This window comes from Eretmochelys imbricata, chromosome 6, assembly GCF_965152235.1.
Source record: "Eretmochelys imbricata isolate rEreImb1 chromosome 6, rEreImb1.hap1, whole genome shotgun sequence".
NCBI lineage: Eukaryota > Metazoa > Chordata > Testudines > Cheloniidae > Eretmochelys > Eretmochelys imbricata.
Genome location: NC_135577.1, coordinates 21,581,771 through 21,603,778, shown reverse-complemented (window position 1 = coordinate 21,603,778; position 22,008 = coordinate 21,581,771). Strand labels below are relative to the sequence as shown.

Genomic DNA, 22,008 nt, shown 5'->3' with positions numbered 1-22,008 from the left:
TCATATCAAGTAACAGAAAATTTAAGAGAAACCTGAAGTGTTAAATCCAAGATTTGACTCGTGATGAGAAATGAGCTTCCAAAATTCTGCAATCTTAGTATATCCCTGAAATATATAGCATCAGCATATGAGAATCTTCAGAATTCTTAAAAGGGGCATCAACTTAAAACTACTATTTCAACAATTTTTGGCCTGCTATAAATCCTAAAATTGCTAGAATTGAAAAATCAGAAAAAATTATTTCTTTTTTGGTATATTTTGAGCAAATGAAGCCGTTTTGGACTACGCAGGAGAAACAGTTAAATGAATTAAATACAATAAATCAATTTCTCTTGTTTTTTGTGTGGCTCTTCCATACAGCAAAAGGAGAGAAATGACTGTCTAAAAATATAGGAAAATGTGGCTATAAAATGACAAAATCTGGCAGAGGAACTGAAGGACAGATATAGCAGTTACCTAATTTATTTTTTAAACTGACAAAATGTCAATAGTGTATTTGCCAAGCAGAGAATTCTGTTAAGCACAACTCAAACCTAAACCCTACATTATTATTTTTTTTTTTTTTAAACTTAAAACAACCTTGGCCAAGAGTACCTTACGACTAATGCCTGGTATTGACCAGCATTTTAAAGCAATGGCAGCTAAAGCTGTTAACAATCCTCAGCTAGGGCAGGCAGATCTGGTGATTTAATTGTTTCTGAAAAATATGAAGACTACATCTATCTTTCCCAGAGAAGAAAGAGGGCTTAAACTTTTAGATTCTGCTGAACAGAACATATGGAAGTTTCGAGGCATGGGATGATATCACAATACTGAACATATCTTTTAAAAAAATATGCAATGGTACTGCATGGCTCAGATGGGTGGAACTACAAAGGCTTCAAGACTGATGTGTTAACATCCAAGGAACTGAAAGTCACTACCATCAGATGGCAGCTGAGGTGACCTTTGTGAAATGAGTAAGCATCTCAACCCCATATCACAAATTGGTACCCTAAGTGGGATGGAGTTTCTGAAGATGGAACTCTCCCTCTCACCCCTAATATCAGAAAGCAGGTACATTAGTGTGGCAGACAGGGTTAGGGGTTAAGGCAATTTGTACTCAAGCTACCTGCGCTGTATCTGTTCAGGATATAAAGACAACTTGTAGCGAGTCTGATGAAAACACGGTAAGTCGATGGGCAAGCGCTCACCCATCAACTTAATTAATCCACCTCAATGAGAGGCGGAAGCTATGTCAATGGGAGAGCATCTCCCATCAACATAGCGCGGTGTAGACACCACTTTAAGTCGATGCAACTTACAATGAATCAAGTTATGCAGCTTACGTAACTTAACTAGTGTAACTTGCATCAGCCTTCAGCGTTTGTGCAGACAAGGCCTAAGGCAGTAAATTCAGCACCATTTGCCAGCAGCAAACACTTATTTTTTAAAATATTAAAAACATGTTTTTGGCATTTTGTGCATTTCTTAATTAAACACCACCTCTGAGGCTCCAGGCAAGGTTTATTCATATCATATGCTGCTGTCTCCCCACCTCCCACAAACTTCATAAGGATCTCGCCACTGCTGTGTTAGCACTTTATTTCTGTTGGCAACTGCCAGTTTGTGCATTTATAAATGCACAGTGAAGTCAGAGGTTGAAAGTTGAAGGAGAAGGTGCCCTCTCTTTTCACAACACCTTGAGAGAGGGAGTGCAACAGCGACATTGAAGCAGGGTTTACAGATCATAGGATCCCCTATCATCCTGCTAGCAGATGGTTCTCTTTCTATATACTAGAAAACTGTCAGCCCGAGAAACTTCCCAGCTCCTCAAGGCAAACGGCCCTTTGGCTGTCTTAATAAAACATCTCTGTTGCTAGGTCTGCAGGAATAGAAATAGATTACAGAACACAACACAAAAACAGATCTGTACTGTTACTGCCTGAGGCTGTTAACCCTCCTCTGAAGTACTGTGTGCAGGCTTAGTCTCTGTGCCCCAGGAAAGCTATTATTGCCTGGGAGAGTGGGTAATATGGGGCTGGTACTAGTTTTAACCACTGGGAGAGAGGAGACAACTATGAAGTGACCTGATGTAGCATTTTAAAACATTAACGGATTAACAAAGATGACAAATTACATGACCACTTTAGAGATGTTTGTATCTGTGAGAGGTTCACACAAGTAAGAAACTAGGAGTAAAATAGAGAACTCTAGCAAAACCACCTCACATAAACAGTAATAAAACAGAGTAATTTAGCAGGGAAGGCCACTGAAGCAAAGCGTATGAGTTTAATCACGACATTGCGGGGGGAGGGGGGGAGTGGAAGAGGCTACTTAGGAGTCTTGGAGAGAAAGAAAAACAATGGCTAAATATTTATTTGTAATCCAGTACTAAAATATCCTATGCCCCAATGTCCCTACCTCTCTTCACAGGCCATTCAAAACTAATATGAACCAGAAACTTAGGTTTGCTAGGCCAGATATTCCCCACCCCTTGTTTTGAAGAATGTATTATGATCACAGACTTGTAGACTGGACAAAGAAAAAAAATCCATCTTCACATGTGGCCTAAAACAGGATTTGAACTCAGTACACTAGCCCCCTAAACTCCTCATTATACAGAATGAAAAAGGCCCATATCTCTCAGCAAGTATCTGTGCTGCTCACTGTGCCTGAATTCCTGCTAGGAGCTGGATGACTGCAATGAATTCTGCTTATAACTGCAGCTCTCGGGAGGCAGGCAGCCGTGCCACTTGAGCAAAGAACAGCTCTAAAAGCTCCATGACAAGATTCTTGCTACTTACTGCCAATGGACCATTAAAAAATATTTCCCAATATTCCCAGCTGGTCACTGCTTCCCAAAGACCTCCTACCCAACTCCCACTGTAAGAAAAGAAGGGAATTATCAGACACGTAGACAGTAGTGAGCTGGAGCCGGAGCCGGTTCGCGCAAACTGGTTGTTAAATTTTGAAGCTGTTTTAGAGCCGGTTGTCAACCTGCTTCCCTGCAGGGGGCGCTGAGGCTTTGATGGGCTCCAGCCGAGAAGTGATTTAATTCCTCCTCCAGCCGCCGGGGGTGCTGTGCTGCGGGAGCCATGTGGGCTGCCGCCTGGCCCTGAGCACAAGCCCTGTTACTGCTGCTGCTCCCCCAACCCCTGGCCCTGGGGTTCCCGCTGCTGCCTGGTGGGTCCCCTGCCGCAACCCCCTGCAGCCCTGCCTGCAGCCAGCCCCTACCTCTAGTCAGCCCCTGCCCTGTCTCCAGCCAGCCCCACACCCCCTTGCCTCCAGCCAACCCCGCCACCCCCTGCCCTGCCTGCAGCCAGCCCCGCACTCCCAGCCTCCAGCTAGCCCTGCCCCACGCCCCTGTCTGCAGCTGGCCCCACGTCCACTGGTGCCCTGCAGTTCCCAGGGCAGTAACCCTGCACAGCTGCTTCAATGAGGGGGGCAGGGAAAGCTGGGACCCACACATGTGTCCACCCTAGGGTGACCAGACAGCAAGTGTGAAAAATCAGGACAGGGGGTGGGGGTAATAGGAGCCTATATAAGAAAAAGACCCCAAAATCGGGACATCTGGTCACCCTGACACACCCCCAGGGAGTGGCGGGGACCCACACATGTGAAACGGAGCTCATTTCTATTTCAGGCCCATCTTTTTAAAAAAAAACTTTAGGCAGGGTTAACATACACCCGTATTTTCCTGGACACGTCAGGCTCTTTGGTTCTTAAACTGCTGCCCGGGAGGAATTTTTGAATTTTAAAAATTCCTCCCGGGAAAATACGGACGTATGATACCCCTGTTGGTACAAAAGTACATCCTGTGGCACATCCCTTAAATCAGAACTTTTTATAGGGAACCGGTTGTTATGATTTTGGCAGCTCATCACTGCACGTAGATGAACACAATACATGACAAAGAATCAACATGGCTTTTGAAGGGGAAATCATGCACCACCAATCTGTTAGAATTCTCTGAGGGTGTCAACAAACATGTAGACAAGGGTGATCCACTGGATATAGTGTACTTGGACTTTCAGAAAGCCTTTGACAAAGTCCCTCACCACAGGCTCTTAAGCAAAATAAGGAGTCATGGGATAAGAGGGAAGGTCCTCTCACAGGTCAGTAATTGGTTAAAAGATCAGAGACAAAGGTAGAAAAAAACTGTCGGTTTTCCCAGTGCTGCTAGAAGCTGAAAGATATGGGGTGGATCACTGGATAATTGCTCTGTTCTTTTCACTCCCTCTGAAGCATCTGGTACTGGCCACTGTCAGAGACATGGTACGGGGCTAGACGGACCATTGGTCTGACCCAGCCATCTGACCTGTCTGCAAGTTACTTTGGGGGGGCGGGGTGGGAAGGCAAATGTAAGGCTGTCTAGCCTGTGACTTGTTTAGTCTGGAAAGTGCTAGGTAAAGCTATCGGGACTAGCTGAGCACCTCAACACTTACAGAGGTATAAAGGAATGACGTCTGCTCTTCTCAAAGAAAAAATAATAATAAAAAACTTTTCCCAAAGGATCCCTGCGGTATCTAAAGCTAAGAGAAGGCAACTTCACTTATTTCCACAGGGAAACCAAAGAACACAGGAACTGCAGGGAACTAGTGAGAGCCTATAGACTCTCTCGGTATCTCATAATGTCTTTTTCCCCTCAGAATAAACCTTAAGTTATCTGGAGAGTTGGGATGGACAAATTGGAGAAAGTCCAGACGAGAGTAAGAAAAGTGATAAAAGGTATAGAAAACCTGACCTATGAGGAAGGGTTAAAAAAAGTGGTCATGTTTAGTCTCAAGAGCAGACTGAAGGGCGGGACCTGATAATTCTTCAATTATATTAAGGGCTGCTCTAAAGAGGACTGTGATGAATTGTTCTCCATGTCCAGTGAAGGTAGGACAAGAAGCAATGGGCTTCATCTGCAGCAAGCCTGGTCTACACTAGGAAATTAGTTGGGTTTAACTACATCACCCAGAGGACGTGAAAAATCCACACACCTGAACAAGACAATTAAACCGATCTATTACCTCTGTTGTACAGTGTTAGGTTGACGGGAGAATTCTCCCGTCAGCCTAGCCATCACCTCTCAGGGTGGTGGATTACCTACACCGACAGGAGAATCCCTCCCATCAGCCTAGGTGGCGTCTTCACTGGAGCACTACAGCAGCACCAGTGCAGCATTTGAAGCGTAGACGAGCCCTTAGGTTAGATATTAGAAAACACTTTAACAATAAAGGTAGCTAAGCTCTCCAACAGACCTTCCAAGGAAGTTGTGGAATCCCCATCATTGGAGGTTTTTAAACAACAGGTTACTCAGCACCTGTCAGGGATGGTCTAGGTTTACTTGGTCCTTCCACAGCACAGGAGGCTGGACTTGAGGACTTTTCAAGGTCCCTTCCAGCCCCTCCTTTCTCTAAGTCATCTGTCATGGCAACTATGTCTCCAGCACTCTACGTCTCTCCTTTTTCTCCCTCTAAAGAATGATATGTTAAAATATACAAAGTAAATATCCTTCAATCAAACTATAATAAGTTGTCAAGCGGTTATTTTTGTTACTTTGCTGATTTGTAAAGTTCAATCATTATCTATGGAAATATTTTTGGGGCAGTTTTTGGGTGTACAGTGAAATTGATATTTACCAATAAAAATCTAATCCTTCCAAGCCTCCCTATAAACTGTTGATTTGTTGCTGTGTGCGGTGTTGGACACAATTCAGCTGTGCTAACCAAGTGGTAAGAGACAGGTGAGTAGTGTGGGAGCAGAGCTGGGCAGGAAAAGCCACAAGAAAGTGGCAGGCAGAGAGGATACTGGATTGGAAGTGCAGTCTAGTCTCTAGAGGTAGTTTTGCCAGCTGTTGAGTACAGAAGGTTCAATCCAGGGAGACAAGAGGTTTGTGAGGAAGTTGAGAAGGCCTCCAAGACCTGTAGAGCTAAGGGAGAGCTCGGAGAAGCAGGATCAACAGAGCAGTAGCAATGGCCAGGACTTGACATGTAGGGCAAGTGACACAGGAGAGTAAAGTGGATCTGGGAAAATAGATCACAGAATCACAGTGGCATGCTGGAACCAACATGTTACAAAAATTATAGATCATACCATAAAAGCAATCTACCTTCTAAATCTTATTTTTCAGAAGTCCCTCCAAGCATCATCATAAAAAAAAACATGCTTGAAGACCCAAAACAGGGAACATAGAAGAGTAGGGTTGCCAGTCTGATTTTAGACTGGAATGCCTGGTTGAAAAGGGATCCTCTCAGCTCCTATCGGCATCGCCGACCAGGCCGTTAAAAATCCGGTCAGTGGTGCAGCGGGGGCCTGGGGCTAAGGCAGGCTCCCTACCTGCCCTGGCTCCGCGCTGTTCCCGGAAGTGGCCGCAAGGTCCCTGTGGCTCCTAGGCACTAGGGTGGCCAGGGATTGGGAGGCTCCACATGCTGCCCCCGCCCTAAATGCCGGCTCCACAGCTCCCATTGGCTGGGAACCATGACCAATGGGAGCTGTGAGAGGTGGTGCCTGAAGGCGCGAAGGCAGTGTGCACGGCACACAGTCACCTGGCCACCCCTGCACCTAGAGGCTGCAGGGACTTGGCGGCCACTTCCTCAGAGCCGCGGTAAGCACTGCCGGGACTCCACACCCCCCAAGCTCCTGGCCCAGCCTGGACTCCCCTCCCATACCCCAAATCCTTCATCCCCAACCGGAGCCCTCACCCCCTCCTCCTCCCCAAACCCCTCATCTCCAGCCCCACCCCAGAGACCATACCCCCTCCCCCAGCCCCGTGAAAGTGAGTGAGGGTGGGGAAGAGTGAGCGAGCAGGAGGATGGAGTGAGCGGGGGTAGGGCCTCAGATAAGGGGCGGGGCAGGGGTGTTCAGTTTTGTGTGATTAGAAAGTTAGCAACCCTACAGAAGAGAGCTTGAGACTGCAGAGGATCCATTTCTCTCACATAATTATAGTTTTCCATATCCTCAGCATTTCTAGTGACTGTACAGTAATAAATGTGGGATAAAGCAATTCAGCGGGGACCAGATGTGCACTCCCTACAGTAGGGTTGTTTTCCACTTAAATTTTCAACTTAAATAAAGCTGTCTGGGGGTGGGTGGAAATATGTAAGGAAGGGCTAGATGGAGATGAACTGTTCTCAGATGACTAAAAATTTCTCCCTTAGCTTTTACAGTAGATGAGTCACTGTGTAGTACATACAAGGCACAGACAAAGACAGGCACTTGGTAAGTAAAATGACAAAGACAGGCACCCTGAGTGACGCTTCACCTATGGCTAGAGATCTATATCTCTATATCCGGAAGATGAATCTTCTGTTCCTTTAGCCCAGCATAAACAGAGTCTACCAAACTCTTCCCCTGCTTGACTAATGGAACACTGCCTGTAAGAATAAGTGGCAGTGTTTTACATACACCACTTTCTTCGACAGGGTAAAGAAAAGTTAGTCCCGGTACCAATTGTGCTGTCTAAAGGTGAAGACGGTGACTGAGGTGCTCTGGATTACATACAGGGCTCAGATACAGGATAAGCTCAACTAAAATATATTGATGGTTTATCCCAAAAGCTGCCCATTTACCTACTGAAACAGAAATCAGGTTTGGAAGAGGTCAAGTTTGGTCTAAGGAGATACTTCTGGGGCCGATAAACTTGTTTGTTTACAGGCCTTATTTGATAGCTCTGTGTTGCTATGTAAATGCATACACTATTGCCTCCAATTGCTCCCAGCTTCCATGCATTCCAAATTCTAAAATCAGAGGCCAATCCTGAAAGGTGCTGAGCGCTCGTCCTGTGATATGTTGCTCTCCCTCAACTACCATGGACTTAGCTCTTTGCAGAAGGAGCTCAGTACTTTGCTGGATTATGTCCTAAATGATCAACAGTAAATGAGCAAGAAGGTGATTGACAACAGTGGGTGGAATTTTGGTTGGAAATGTGCACAGAAAAGGGTTTGATTTTGTTTTTTAAAGAAAGCACAAGCTAACAGATGGGGGAAAAGCTCCACAGTCTTCTGTTGGAACTAGCACTGCAGGCTTTCAACTGAGACTTTGAAATATTTAAAAAAGAAGGGGAAGGTATTTTAGAGAGAGCTGGTTTGTTCTTAATAATCAGATTGCAGAATCACTATGATCAGTCTCTTTCTAAATGGAATTACGTAAGCAAGTCCCATAGTTAAGGTTCCCCTCTATTAAAAAAAAAACCTATTTCCCAGCACTGAATTTTTTAGAGCTTGGTCTGGTTGTTTATACACACAACAGGAGTCAGATTTTGAATCAATAATATGCCGCCTAACAATGCAGATCATTTTCAAGGGACAGAGCGGGCTCAGACAAAGGTCCCATTCGGAGAGCTGCTGATCAGAGATCAACCTTGTTTTCCCCCTCAAACCTAATGTTGGCTTGCTCATAACTCCTGAGACACCTGTGAAGTTCCCAATGAGATTTAATGGTAGAATACGCTGCAATATAGCTAAGAATCATGTACCATCCTTCCCTAGATAATTTAACCTTGGAAGATCACCTCAGGGGCATCAGTTCCACTAGTGGAGTAGGTGACTAAACTGGCTACCAGATTGTTTTACACTGGTACATTTTTATTTATTGTTTTTATATAAATGGGTTGTTTGTTCACACCCACATCTGTTGTATTGGCCCAAAGTAAGCAGGAACCCTAGCATCATTATCATTTCCTAGCTCATTTGACACAGGCCCTCAAACTACTCAGTCGCATGAACTGGGAAAGCTTGGTCTCATGGCCTAGAAGGAGGATCTCAAACCCATTGCCACCATGTTGGCAATCTCAGAAGAGAGTCTGAGAACTCAGGGCTTGTCTACATTACCCGCTGGATCAACAGGCAGCGATTTATCCAACAGGGGTCGATTTATCGTGTCTAGTCTAGACACGATAAATCGACCACCGAGCGCTATCCTGTCGACTCAGGTACTCCACCAGGGCGAGAGGCACAGGCGGAGTCGACGGGAAAGTGTCAGCCATCGACTTACCACAGTGAAGACACCGCAGTAAGTAGATCTAAGTATGTCTACTTCAGCTAGATTATTCACATAGCTGAAATTGCATAACTTAGATCGATCCCCCCCACCTCAGTGTAGACCAGGCCTGAATAAGAATGGAGACACCTTCCTAGAAGCAATTCAATCATAGTGGGAGGGCAACACCTTACTAGGTGTATGAGTGTATGGCTTAACAATGCTCTTTGGTTCTGCAACACATGGAAGGCAATATGCTTATATGGCATACTGGGCTGCTACCATCACACTGGTCAGCAGTAACATTAAGATCTACAAAGATGTCAGTCTATTTCAAGTAGATCAACCAAAAGATTGTAGTTTCAGTTCAGATTATTTATTTCTCTTTCCCACTTCCTAAGCACCACAGGACCACAAACATCAAATTGTGGACTCTTATCCAAGAACAGTGCTCACTTTCCCAAGACAGGAATACCAGGATCATGACTGGTAGAAGCAGGAATTGTGGAAATTGACTCTTTGCCTTTGCATTTTAGGGTATTCCCCCCCATTAAATCCTCCTTTAGACTCCCACTGCATATGTAATAATGGGTTACTGGTCTCCGGATTTGCAGCTAAAATAGTCTACTGCTCCAAGACTGCAAAAGGACTAATGCAGCAGGTGGGCTGAGGGATGAACCATGCAGCATTCTACAGAGGCTAAGAAAGAGGTGTCCAGTGAGGATAGTAATCAGTCTCCTCTGCAGCACCACAACATATAATGCACGATCAACCACTGAGGTCATTCCCACTTCTTTCCATTAAAAAACGAAGTATTGTGCTGCTGCTCACCGTTACCACAAAACACTTGGCCTTTCAGGGTGTGTGTCTCACCTCCCTCCTTATAAAGTGTTTTTGGGGGGAGATACCAGTTGCAGTAAAATGGTGTGTTACACCCTCAAACCGGCAGCATACAACTTGGTTCAAGCATTTTACCATTACAGTAACTGACAAAATATCCCTTGGCAACAAGCAATCCAGCCAAGGCAGAACAGTGCACCAGATTCAAAATTATCTTCCTGCCTACTTTCCTGGTAAGGAATTTCACTGCAATCTTACATGAATTGCAGAAGAAGAGTTCTTTTCAGAACCCACACTGTCTTATGAAGAAAAGGAGTACTTGTGGCACCTTAGAGACTAACCAATTTATCTGAGCATAAGCTTTCGTGAGCTACAGCTCAAAGTGAGTTGTAGCTCATGAAAGCTTATGGTCAAATAAAATTGGTTAGTCTCTAAGGTGCACAAGTACTCCTTTTCTTTTTGCGAATACAGACTAACACGGCTGTTACTCTGAAAACTGTCTTATGAGCAACTCTACACTGAACAAGGCCACAGATGTGCCTGGGGTCCTTGTTTTGTAGAGCACACAGTCTTGGGTATGATAATCTCCCTAACCTTGCTTTGTTCTGTAGTTCTCAACATAATACTTACCCTGAGCACATCTCCTTCCTTCCTCCCAGCCCCACACCACGACATTTCTTTACTTAGGTCATCTGAAACCCATCAGCTTTGCTCTTGTCTCAGTATAGGGGCATGTGCTCTCATACCAAAAGGGCTGAGTACACTAGACCTGCATCGCTCCAGCCTGAGCAGCCATACCAAGGTCAGGCCCTAGAAATTAAACCCAAGTCTCAAGTCGATAAAGTCACTACAGGTCCATGGAAAGTTGCAGCAGGTGCATTTTCATCTGAGCCAGAGATTTTGCTTGAGCTCAGACTTCTGGAAAACTTGTCATTTTTCTTTACTTAAGAAAAACTCTTCACAAGATGACATGCCAAAATACACAGCTAAGCTGAGTCTAGGAAGTATTTCATATGATGATTAAAATAGAATGGGCAGTGTGCACAAGTGACAAACTTGCTAACAGTGTCAGGAATGGGAAAAGTCTTCCCTATTAACCCCCACTCCCCAACACAAAAATATATGGATTTTTTGCTCTGTACTAGGTTAAATGCCCACCACCACACAGGGACTGGTTCTGAGTCTGGTTCTGTTCAACATCTTCTCTATGCCATTATCTATATCACTGATGAGTACACTTATAAAGTTTGCGGACGATACCAAGCTGGGAAGGGTTGCAAGTGCTTTGGAGGATAGGATTAAAATTTAAAACGATCTGGACAAAGTGGAAAAATGGTCTAAGTAAATAGGATGAAATTAGGAAGGAACAATCAGTTGCACACAAACAAAATGGGAAATGACTGCCTAGGAAGGAGTACTGCAGAAAGGGATCTGGGGGTCATAGTGGACCACAAGCTAAACATGAGTCAACAGTGTAACACGGTTGCAAAAAAAGCAAACATCATTCCAGGATGTATTAGCAGGAATGTTGTAAGCAAGACACAAGAAGAAATTCTTCCTCTCTACTCTGCGCTGATTCGGCCTCAACTAGAGTATTGTGTCCAGTTCTAGGCGCCACATTTCAGGAAAGATGGGGACATACTGGAGAAAGTCCAGAGAAGAGCAACAAAAATGATTAAAGGTCTAGAAAACATGACGTATGAAGGAAGATTGAAAAAATTGGGTTTGTTTAGTCTGGAGAAGAGAAGACTGACAGGGGACATGATAAGTGTTCAAGTACATAAATGGTTGTTACAAGGAGGGGGGTGAAAAATTGTTCTCGTTAACCTCTGAGGTAGGACAAGAAGCAATAGGCTTACATTGCAGCAAAGGGAAGTTTAGTTTGGACATTAGGAAAAGCTTCCTGTCAGGGTGGTTAAGCACTGGAATAAATTGCCTAGAGAGGTTGTGGAATCTCCATCATTGGGGATTTTTAAGTGCAGGTTAGACAAACACGTGTCAGGGATGGTCTAGATAATACTTAGTCCTGCCTTAAGTGCAGGGGACTGGACTGGAAGACCTCGAGCTCCCTACACTTCTATGATACTATGATTATTGTAAGGCTTCTTTAGGTTTCCTGCAACCATGCCACCTTGTGCTGCAATTATGCTAAACCTCAAACTGTGACAGGACAGCAGTTACACACAAAACATCTAAAGAGTTGCAGGAAGTGGTGTTGATGATTCAGTAGGAGATATTCTTCTGACTGACTCAGAACTGGACCTGTGGCCAAGTGTGGTATTAGAAGGTACTGTTGACAGTGTCCTATTTTTTAACAGAAGCAAAATCAAGAACCTGAGCACTTGTGGTCACTAAAGATACTATGACACCTTTTTAAGTGTTGGGATGTAACCCTCAGCCTCCTGGTCAAATTTTAACTGCAAGAATTACATTATACCTCCCTGAATTCCTCTTATTTCAGCTGGTTTTCATATTCACTTGCTGCCTTAAACGGTCATAATAAATTATGCTAAATATCTGACACTTTCACCTGAGTGCAGTAGTGGACAAAGCGATCTGATTGGAAAGTGTATGAGTGTTTGCTCAGATTCTTCAAAATGAAAGGCACAATTATAAACTTAAGTTCACCATCAATGGACCTGAAGTATTTGACTCTCGTGGGTAGCAGCCTAATAGAAGTGGCAAGAATACAGGATATGATTATGCTAAAAGAACCCTAAATGTCTTTCTTTGATTAAAAAAGGCATGAGTTTCACATTTGTCTGGAAGACACCGTCAGACTTTGAATAAAAATACTCCAATTAGGAAAACCATGCTTGCAAAGAACTTTTTGCATTCAGTGCACACTCAAATCACTAAAGAGTTATCCAGAAGGCTGCCCATTGTCACCAAACTTATTTATATTTCACAGTAAATATATGGGGCTCTTCATAGAAGACCTGGGAGGCAAGGGACTACCCTACACAGGAACTGGATCATGATCTATACATTCCCACTTCCCACAACCTCTTACCCTAAGAGTTACATATAAAATGTTTTTTAGAGGAAAGGTTTATTTTATTTTCTACAATTCCAGTAAGCAGCAGAAGTGACATTAACCAGAGACTTTAAGATAGATCGAATAAGGAACCTATAATCATTCTAGACTTAATTTTTATTTTTAAAGGGAACTGACAGCTCTCTGAAATAACAACTTCTCATAGACAATTACTTTATCCCAGACTGGGGAAAGAATGTTAAGACAATCTCTAATAGCCAACTAATCCACTTCTATTTTATGACATTGTATGACAGAGATCTCTTAGCTGAACTATGGTTTTACTGTATTCACTGAAATGGAAACATGTAATGCCCTTCTATTTTTTACATTCACTTTAGTAGGACTTATCACACAGTACTCATCAAATGCAAGCAAAATGAAGCTTCTCAACATACTAAATTTGCAGTTTACTTTTAAAAGCACAACTATTTCCGGTTAGATAACCGCAAAGATAGTATCAGCAGCCTAAACTCCAAGAGCACTTTTCTCACTCGTCAAGTGAAGTCTTTTTAAAAAGCCTTTCTAATGCCATCTCCATATTCCCTAAGAAAGGAAATTTTCAGTGCTCTCACCTGCTCCCAATGATCTATGCTTGCAATTCAAGTTGCAGATGTAAGGAGAGAAACATAGCAGCCTTAGGACTGATGGAGAAGGCCTTGAGGTTTTATACAGGAACTTGACTACTATCTGTATCATCTCAGCAAAACATTTGCATGAAAACTCTGTCTCTCTACACACAGCTGGTTACAGACAAAGCCAGCACACAGAGACTGAAGAAATTTAAATGGGTCTTTTCTCTGTGCAAGTTCTAGCTCCAGGAGATGCAATTTAAAGAAGCTAAGCCAAACTATCATTGTTATTATTCAGTATTAGAAACGAGAGGTCACAGCACAGCAAAGACAAGAGGGCAGATACTGCCTGAAATGTCTGAAACGGACACCCACACTTCAGGGATGAAGTTAATCAGCCACTCACTTTTCACGATTAATAGAAGCTTTATTCAAAATGTTATTAGATCATGTTATTTTCTTTTCAGGTTTGCAGATGCTAGGTTCAGGCTGCTCTTTATTACCAGTGTTTGAAAATTGAACCCTTCCTTCAATCAACAGACACGAAATGAGAGGTTTCAGGAAACAGCAGTAGAAGCAGTTATGAAGAGACCTGTTGGCTGACTGCTGCCTGGAAGATCCAGTTTTTAAGACTGTCTGAATCGAGCATCTGCAAACTATAAAAGTAAATTATTTAAACGATCTAAACTTTGCAAGCTACAGCTTCTTGGGATACCAGGATATTTTGTCTGCATATAGTACACACAAAAGTCACTACTAAGTTGCAGAGGCAGTCTTTGTAAAGGGGATTTTTCAAAGCAGAGCATACCAGAGCAGAGAAAGTAGGGACAATGCCATGACTGGGTTAGTAAGAGTGGAGTAGGCAACATGAACAAGTAAACGAATAGTGGCAAAGGAAACTGGTGAACGACTGTGCTGGAAACCTCAACTTGTCTTATTTAAAACCTAGGCTAGACAAAGGACCGAAAGACATTGCATTGTGGATGGGCTAGATAACTCATTTGATCTTTCCCACTTCTAATTTTATAATTCAGACAGTGGTAGAGCGGGCTCCCTACCCTCTTATATAAAGATGATACTTGAGAATGGTACGTCCTATGGATTAGAGAACACCCTGAGAAAACATCACTGTACTGTCCCACAGGGACTCCACAGGACACTAGTACTAGCAGGTCATAGGGCCTATTGCTCAATATTCTTTTTTTCAGCTGCATCCTGGAAATGGCGTGGGTTTTATAAATATTGGCACAGGCATGGAAACATGATGAGCTGCAGCCTGTCATTAGGTGTGAAATTGCAGAGCAAATCTATTCATTTAACAGATTTACTCTTTAGCAAGCATTTGTTTTCAAAGGAATGCATTTGGCCTAACTTTATAAATTAATACCTAACGAGCCTTGTTCATTTCCTAGGCTTCTCTGCCTTAACAAGTCCTGTAACAGTTCTGCATGATTAACTAACTTACATTTGTCTGACAGTTAAAGTGTCTGCTTTACCCCCTCCCTCTAGGAACTCAAGTATTCAGTGTTAATATCTGCACTGTAATAGCGCCTCTAAGCCCCAGCAGGACTCTACTCCCCATTGTGCAAGGCACTGTACACACGCATAATGAAAAGCTAGTCCCTGCCCATGAAAAAGTACAATGTTGGTTGTAAGCTTATTCTTACCATTAAACAACTGTATGCCAAGGCCAGCAGTGCAGTTCTCGTCAATGGCACAATAGGAGAGTGGTTTCGCACCACTGTTGGAGTCCGACAAGGCTGCCTTCTTTTGCCCACACTATTCAACATCTACTTGGAGCGCATAATGACTGATGCCCTAGATTATCACATATGGACAGTGAGAATTGGGGGGCAAACAATCTCAAATCTTCGGTTCGCTAATGACATTATGGCCTGGCAGGCAGCGAAGATGATCTTGCCAACCTTGTGAAATGATTGGATGAAACCTCCGTAAAATATGGCATGGAAATCAGTGCAGAGAAAACCAAACTGATGACAGACAAATGTGATGGGATAAGCTCACATATCACTGTCAGTGGACAAGAGCTGGAGACAGTGAAACAGGTCAAGAATTTGGGGGCAATCGTCACTGATGAAGGATCCAAGGCAGAAATTCGGTCAAGAACTGCGCAAGCAGCAGCAGCAATGGCAAAGCTAAAGCCAATTTGGAGGAATAAGAACATCTCCCTGGAATCCGAACTGAAACTGATGCACGTACTGGTCATCTCCATTTTTCTGAGTGCGGAACATGGACCCTTACAGTAGAACTTGAATGGAAAATACAGGTAGTAGAGATGAGATGCTTCCATAAAATCCTGGGCATCTCCTACTTCGACCACATCACTAACAAAGAGGTCCACAACATCACCCGATGCGCTGGGTCATATGAAAACCTCCTGACAACCATGAAGAAGCGCAAGCTGAAGTGGTACGGCCATGTAACAAGATCATCTGGCCTATCCAAGATCATCCTCCAAGGGACAGTACAGGGGAAGTGAAGAAGAGGTAGACAGAAGAAGAGATGGACTGACAACATAAAAGAGTGGACAGAAATGGACTTCGCAGAGACTCAAGCACTTAGACAATTGTCAGGGGTGGAGACAATTGGCTGATTGCTCATCAATGATGGTGCCCCAACGACCAATGCAGTTATGGGGAGTAGTGTGGTGGTGGTGATGGTGATGGTGATATGAGTGCTAACGACAAAACCCCATCCTTAACTTTCCTCAGTTACTCCAAGAAGGCAGCAGTTACAGATATCCATTGCCTGTAATAGTAGGGCAGTTCAACTATGGGCTGAGCAAGTGCAGAATGGTGGTAGAATGTGCCTTTGGATGTTTTGCTGACTAGGTCAGACCTCAGCCCAACCAACATTCCCATTGTTATTGCTGTTTCCTGTGTTCTCCATAATATCTGAGAGAGTAAGGGGAGACGTTTATGGTGGGGTGGGAGGTTGAGGCAAATTGCCTGGCATCCCATTTTGAGCAGCCAGACACCAGGGTGATTAGAAGAGCACAGCAAGGCGTGCTGCGCATCAGAGAGGCTTTGAAAACCAGTTTCATGACTGGCCAGGCTTTAGCGTGACAGTTGTGTGTGTTTCTCCTTGATGCAAACCCGCCCCCTTTGTTGATTTTAATTCCCTGTAAGCCAACCACCCTCCCCCCTTCGAAATAAAGTAACTATTGTTTTGGAACCATGCATTCTTTCTTTATTAATTAAAAAAAAGAGATAACGGACAAGGTAGCCTGGGTGGGGTGGGGTGAGGTGCGGAGGAGGGAAGGACAAGGCCACATCGCTTATTGTAGCCATACTAAAAATCAAACTGTTTGAATGACAGCCTTCTGTTGCTTGGGCCATCCTCTGGAGTGGAGTGGCTGGTGCCCGGAGCCGCCTCCCCCCAGCATTCTTGGGCATCTGGGTGAGGAGGGTATGGAACATGGGGAGGAGGGTAGGCGGTTATACATTGGATGCAGCGGGGGTCTGTGCTCTTGTTGGCTTTCCTGCAGCTCCAACAGATGCTTCATCATATCCGTTTGCTCCCCCATTAGCCTCAGCATCGCATCCTGCCTCCGCTCTTTGCGCTCACTTAATTCTTTCCTGGCCTCTGCCACTGAATGCCTCCATGCATTAAGCTGTGCCCTATCAGTGCGCGAGGATTGCATGAGCTCGGAAAACAGGTCATCAGGAGTGCGTTTTTTTTGCCTTCTAATCTCAGGGGCTGAGATGATAGGGGGAGCGTAGAAACATTCTATGCTCTACGATTCTGGGGGGACTGCATGGTCACCTGTGCTGCTGAGTTCGCCACACTGACCAAACAGGAAATGAAATTCAAAAGTTCCCGGGGTTCAAACATTCACAGGGCTTTTCCTGTGTACCTGGCTAGTGCATCAGAGTTCAAAGTGCTGTCCAGAGCGGTCACAATGGAGCACTCTGGGATAGCTTCCGGAGGCCAATACCATCGATTTGCATCCGCACTACCCCAAATTTGACCCAGCAAGGTCAATTTTAGCACTACTCCCCTCATCGGGGAGGAGTAGAGAAGTCGATTTTAAGAGCCCTTTAGGTCGACGAAACGGGGTTGGTTGTGTGGACGCAGTCATTTTTAAATCTAACGCAGCTAAATTAGACCTAACCCCATAGTGTAGACCAGGGCTTAGTGAACTTATTGTAGACAGGTCAATCAAAACCTCTGTTCAACTCATAGCAGCAGTCAAACAAACAAAAGCATTTTTATATATAAAGTGTAAGTCAGAAAATGTACTACAAATATTAAATGTGACATTATACAAATTAATGGTATTTCATCAGTTCTGAGCATATTACTGCCAAATAAAAGGGGTACAAAGAAGGGTGATGAAAATTATTAGAGAGTCATGGAAAGATTTCTTTATGGAGAAGAGATTAAAAAGGTTAGGGCTGTTTACTTTACAAAAAACCTAAATAAGGGGGGACATAATAGAGGATACGAAGAAAAGAACGGAACGTAGAAGACAGGTTGTCTTCAACTTCTTTGACCTTAACAAATGCAATCTTGTCCCACTTATGTCCATTCAAAACAATGCTGGAAAGATCATTTTCTTGCTCTTCACTTTGACCTTATCAGCTCTGTCTGAATCCCTCCAACTGGCTTCTCCTTCTCCATTGCAACACAAACAAAAGGCGGTCTTCACTTTCTGGGTTTTTCATGGCCCACCACCACACTACCTACCAGTTCATACTATCAAAATGTCAGCTCCTGCCTCTGCTCCACCAGTGATACCAGTCTTCATTGCCGATTTGTTAAATTTTCAAAACAAGCACCTTTGTGTTTTCTCCCTCAGGCATGGGAAAAGCTCCCATAAACATCCATCAAGCCACCTCATTTTCCTCTGTCAAATCTCTCCCTAAAACTCTCCTTTGACATGATCCCTGCAAAAAAAAACTTAATGGTTAGGTCCCCAATGTCCCAAGACCACTATCCAACCAGTAATGTTGTTTCATTGTCATCTTTGTGTCCGCATTCACCTATTGTCACTCGTCTTAAACGGTAAGCTCTCTTGGCTTACCTCATCTTGTTTTAGGTTTGTACAGCACCTAGCACAATGGGGTTCTGGTCCATGACCAGGGCTCCTATGGCCTATTATTGCTACCACAATCATAAATAATGATGAATAGACTGGGCGTTCCTATACCCTGTCACAAAACACAAGAACAAATGGGCAATTAAACTGGGAGGGCAATGAATTTAGAACTGATAAAGGAAATTATGCTTCATTTAAAAAAAATATAACCCATGGAAGTAACTGGAGCTCAGAGCAAGGTAGGATGAAGAAAAGGATTAGACATTTACATGGATAAGAACATCCAGTTACCTAGGATAGAATTTAGAAATTTAAGAAAGGTCTCTGCACCCTCAGGTTTCTGGGCATGCAACCACCTGACAGCATAAGAACGGTTGCTCAATAGGCATAGTATTCCATACTTGTCCACTACGAGGTTTCTTGCACCTTTGTTTGATGCATCTGGTACTGCTTACACTTAAAGACCAGATACTGAACTGGGCCGCTGATGCGATCCAGAATGGACAGTCCTATGTTCCTGTATACATGCATACAAGATTACCAACTTTATGTGCACTAATTCCTTTTTGTGGAATCAGTTTGGACAATAACCTTTGAAATTTGGCCAACGTCAACCCATTTTACAATTAGTTGGCTTTTTAAATAAAGGAAGTTTCCCACAGAATTTCCCTTTTAAAAGTTTAAACACTCAACTCATGACGACCAGGAATTTGTTGAGGGGAAAGGAAAAAAAAATAAGCACATCATTGTTGAGGGTAGGCCCCCCAACCTGAAGGAAATACTCACCAGCAACCGCACAACAAAAACACTAACCCAGGAACCTATCCTTGCAACAAAGCCCGTTGCCAACTCTGTCCACATATCTATTCAAGGGAGACCATCATGGGACTTAATCACATCAGCCACATCATCAGAGGCTCGTTCACCTGCACATCTACCAATGTGATATATGCCATCATGTGCCAGCAATGCCCCTCTGCCATGTACATTGGCCAAACTGGACAGTCTCTACGTAAAAGAATAAATGGACACAAATCAGACGTCAAGAATTAAAGCATTCAAAAACCAGTTGGAGAACACTTCAACCTCCGTGCTCACTCAATTTCAGACCTAAAAGTCGCAATTCTCCAACAAAAAAACTTCAAACACAGACTCCAACGAGAAACTGCAGAATTGGAATTAATTTGCAAACTGGACACCATTAAATTAGGCTTGAATAAAGACTGGGAGTGGATGGGTCATTACACAAAGTAAAAACTATTTCCCCATGCTAATTTTTCCCCTACTGTTACTCATACCTTCTTGTCAACTGTTTGAAATGGGCCATCCTGATTATCACCACAAAAAATTTTTTTTTCCTCCTGCTGAGAAAAGACAGTTACCTTTTCTGTAACTGGTGTTCTTCCAGATGTGTTGCTCATGTCTATTTCACAATAGGGGTGCATGCCGGAAGTTTTTCCCCTAGCAGTACCCATGGGGGGAGCACCCCCACAACCCCTGGAGTGGCACCTGCTTGGCACAGTATAAGGGGAGCTGCGTGCTCCCCCCACCTTCAGTTCCTTCTTGCCAGACAACTCCAACAGAGGGGAAGGAAGGTGGGATGTGGAATAGACATGAGCAACACATCTCTAAGAACACCAGTTATGGAAAAGGTAACTGTCTTTTTGTCTTCGAGTGATTGTTCATGTGTATTCCACAACAGGTGATTCCAAACTATATCTGTTGGAGATGAGTAGGAGTTCACAAGTTCCCAGGACAGAGGATAGCCCTGCCGAACCTGGCGTCATCCCTGGTTGGGGGGACGATTGCGTAGTGCAAGGAGAACTTGTGAACCGAAGACCATGTGGTGGCCCTACAAACGTCCTGGATGGGGACGTGGGCCACGAAGACAGCCAAAGAGGCCTGCGCCCGAGTCTAGTGTGCCTCACAATGGGTGGCAGGGGAACACCCGCCAGCTCATAACAGGAACAGATGCACAAAGTGATCTGATCGGAAAGCCACTGAGTGGAAATCGGCTGGCCCCTCGCGCACTCAGCCAAGGCAACGAACAGTTGCGAGGACCTTCTGAACAACTTGGTCTGCTCGAGGTAGAAAGCCAGAGCCCACCGCACATCGAGCGTAGGGCAACAGTTTTCCTCACTGCACATGTGAGGCTTGGGGCAGAGGACCAGTAGAAAAGTGTCCTGACCCCTTTGGTAGGTGGAGACCACCTTTGGGAGAAACACTGGGTGTGGGCGGAGCTGGACCTTGTCTTTATGGAAGACCGTGTATGGCGGCTTGTAGGTCAGGGCCCTGAGCTCCGAGACTCACCTGGCCGACATGATTGCAACCAGGAAAGCCACCTTCCACAAGAGGTTAGACCAGGAGCACATGGCCAGTGGTTTAAACAGGAGCCCCCGTGAGATGAGCCAACACCAGGTTTAGGTCCCACTGCGGGACCGGGGGTCTAGAATACGGAAAAAGACGGTCCAAACCCTTAAGGAACCGGTTAGTCATAGCATGGGAAAATACCTTGTGCCCTTGCACCGGCGGATGGAAGGCTGATATGGTTGCCAGGTGAACCTTGACTGTCGAGGGCACCAGGCCCTGGGCCCTCAGGTGGAGGAGGTAATCAAGGATAAGCTGGATCAGGGCAGTCACCGGAGAGACACCCTGGTCCACCGCCCACCTAGAAAACCGGGACCACTTCACCAAATAAGCACGGCAAGTGGAGGGCCATCTACTTTCGAGAAGGACGCGCTGAACCTGCTCTGAGCACATCCTTTCCTCTCCACCTAACCACTGAGAAGCCACACCGCGAGGTGAAGAGCTGCCAGCCCTGGTCCTGAGAGAGCAGGTCTGGGCGGAGCAGCAACAGCCATGGTGGAGCTACCGCCAGGCCTGTGATGTTCCCATACCGATGCTATCTGGGCCACGCCGGGGCAGTCAGGAGGACCTGGGCCTCGTCCATCTTTATCTTCTCCAGGACCCTGATGACTAGAGGGAACGGGGGAAAGGCGTAGAGAAGCCGGACTGACAAGGACAGGAGAAAGGCATCAGAGATAGCGCCCGCCCCAGGCGCCCCCCCAGAGCAGAACCGGAGGCATCGCCGGTTCTGCCGAGTCGCGAACAAGTCCACCTGGGAAGTTCCCCACTTTCGGAAGAGCCGGTGGGCCACTTCCGGGGGAGGGACCACTTGTGTTGCAAGGAAAAGTCCCTGCTCAAGCAATCTGACCTCTCGTTCCGGGCACCTAGTAGGTGGAAGGCCTTCAGGTGGATGTCATGGACTATACAGAAGTCCCACAGCCTGAGGGCTTCGCAGCAGAAGGCAGAGGATCAGGCCCCGCCTTACCTGTTAATATAGAACATTGAGGCCGTGTTGTCCGTGAGGACCCTGACTACCTTGCCCTCCAGGTGCGAGCAGGCGGCCACACACACGCCAGCCGCACTGCCCTGACCTCCTTGATGTTTATATCCTTGAGCCAACCACAGATCTTGGGTCTGAAAGTTCCCCACGTGGGCCCCCCAACCCAGGTCCGACACATCGGACACCAGCTCCAACGATGGGCCCT

General features: G+C 44.9%; 1 protein-coding gene across 2 annotated transcripts in view; it reads right to left on the bottom strand.

The window, feature by feature from the left end:
• LOC144265538 (uncharacterized) overlaps positions 1-22,008 on the bottom strand; it is a 178,446-nt gene that overhangs the window by 86,618 nt on the left and 69,820 nt on the right. The gene's annotated exons all lie outside the window — the stretch shown is intronic.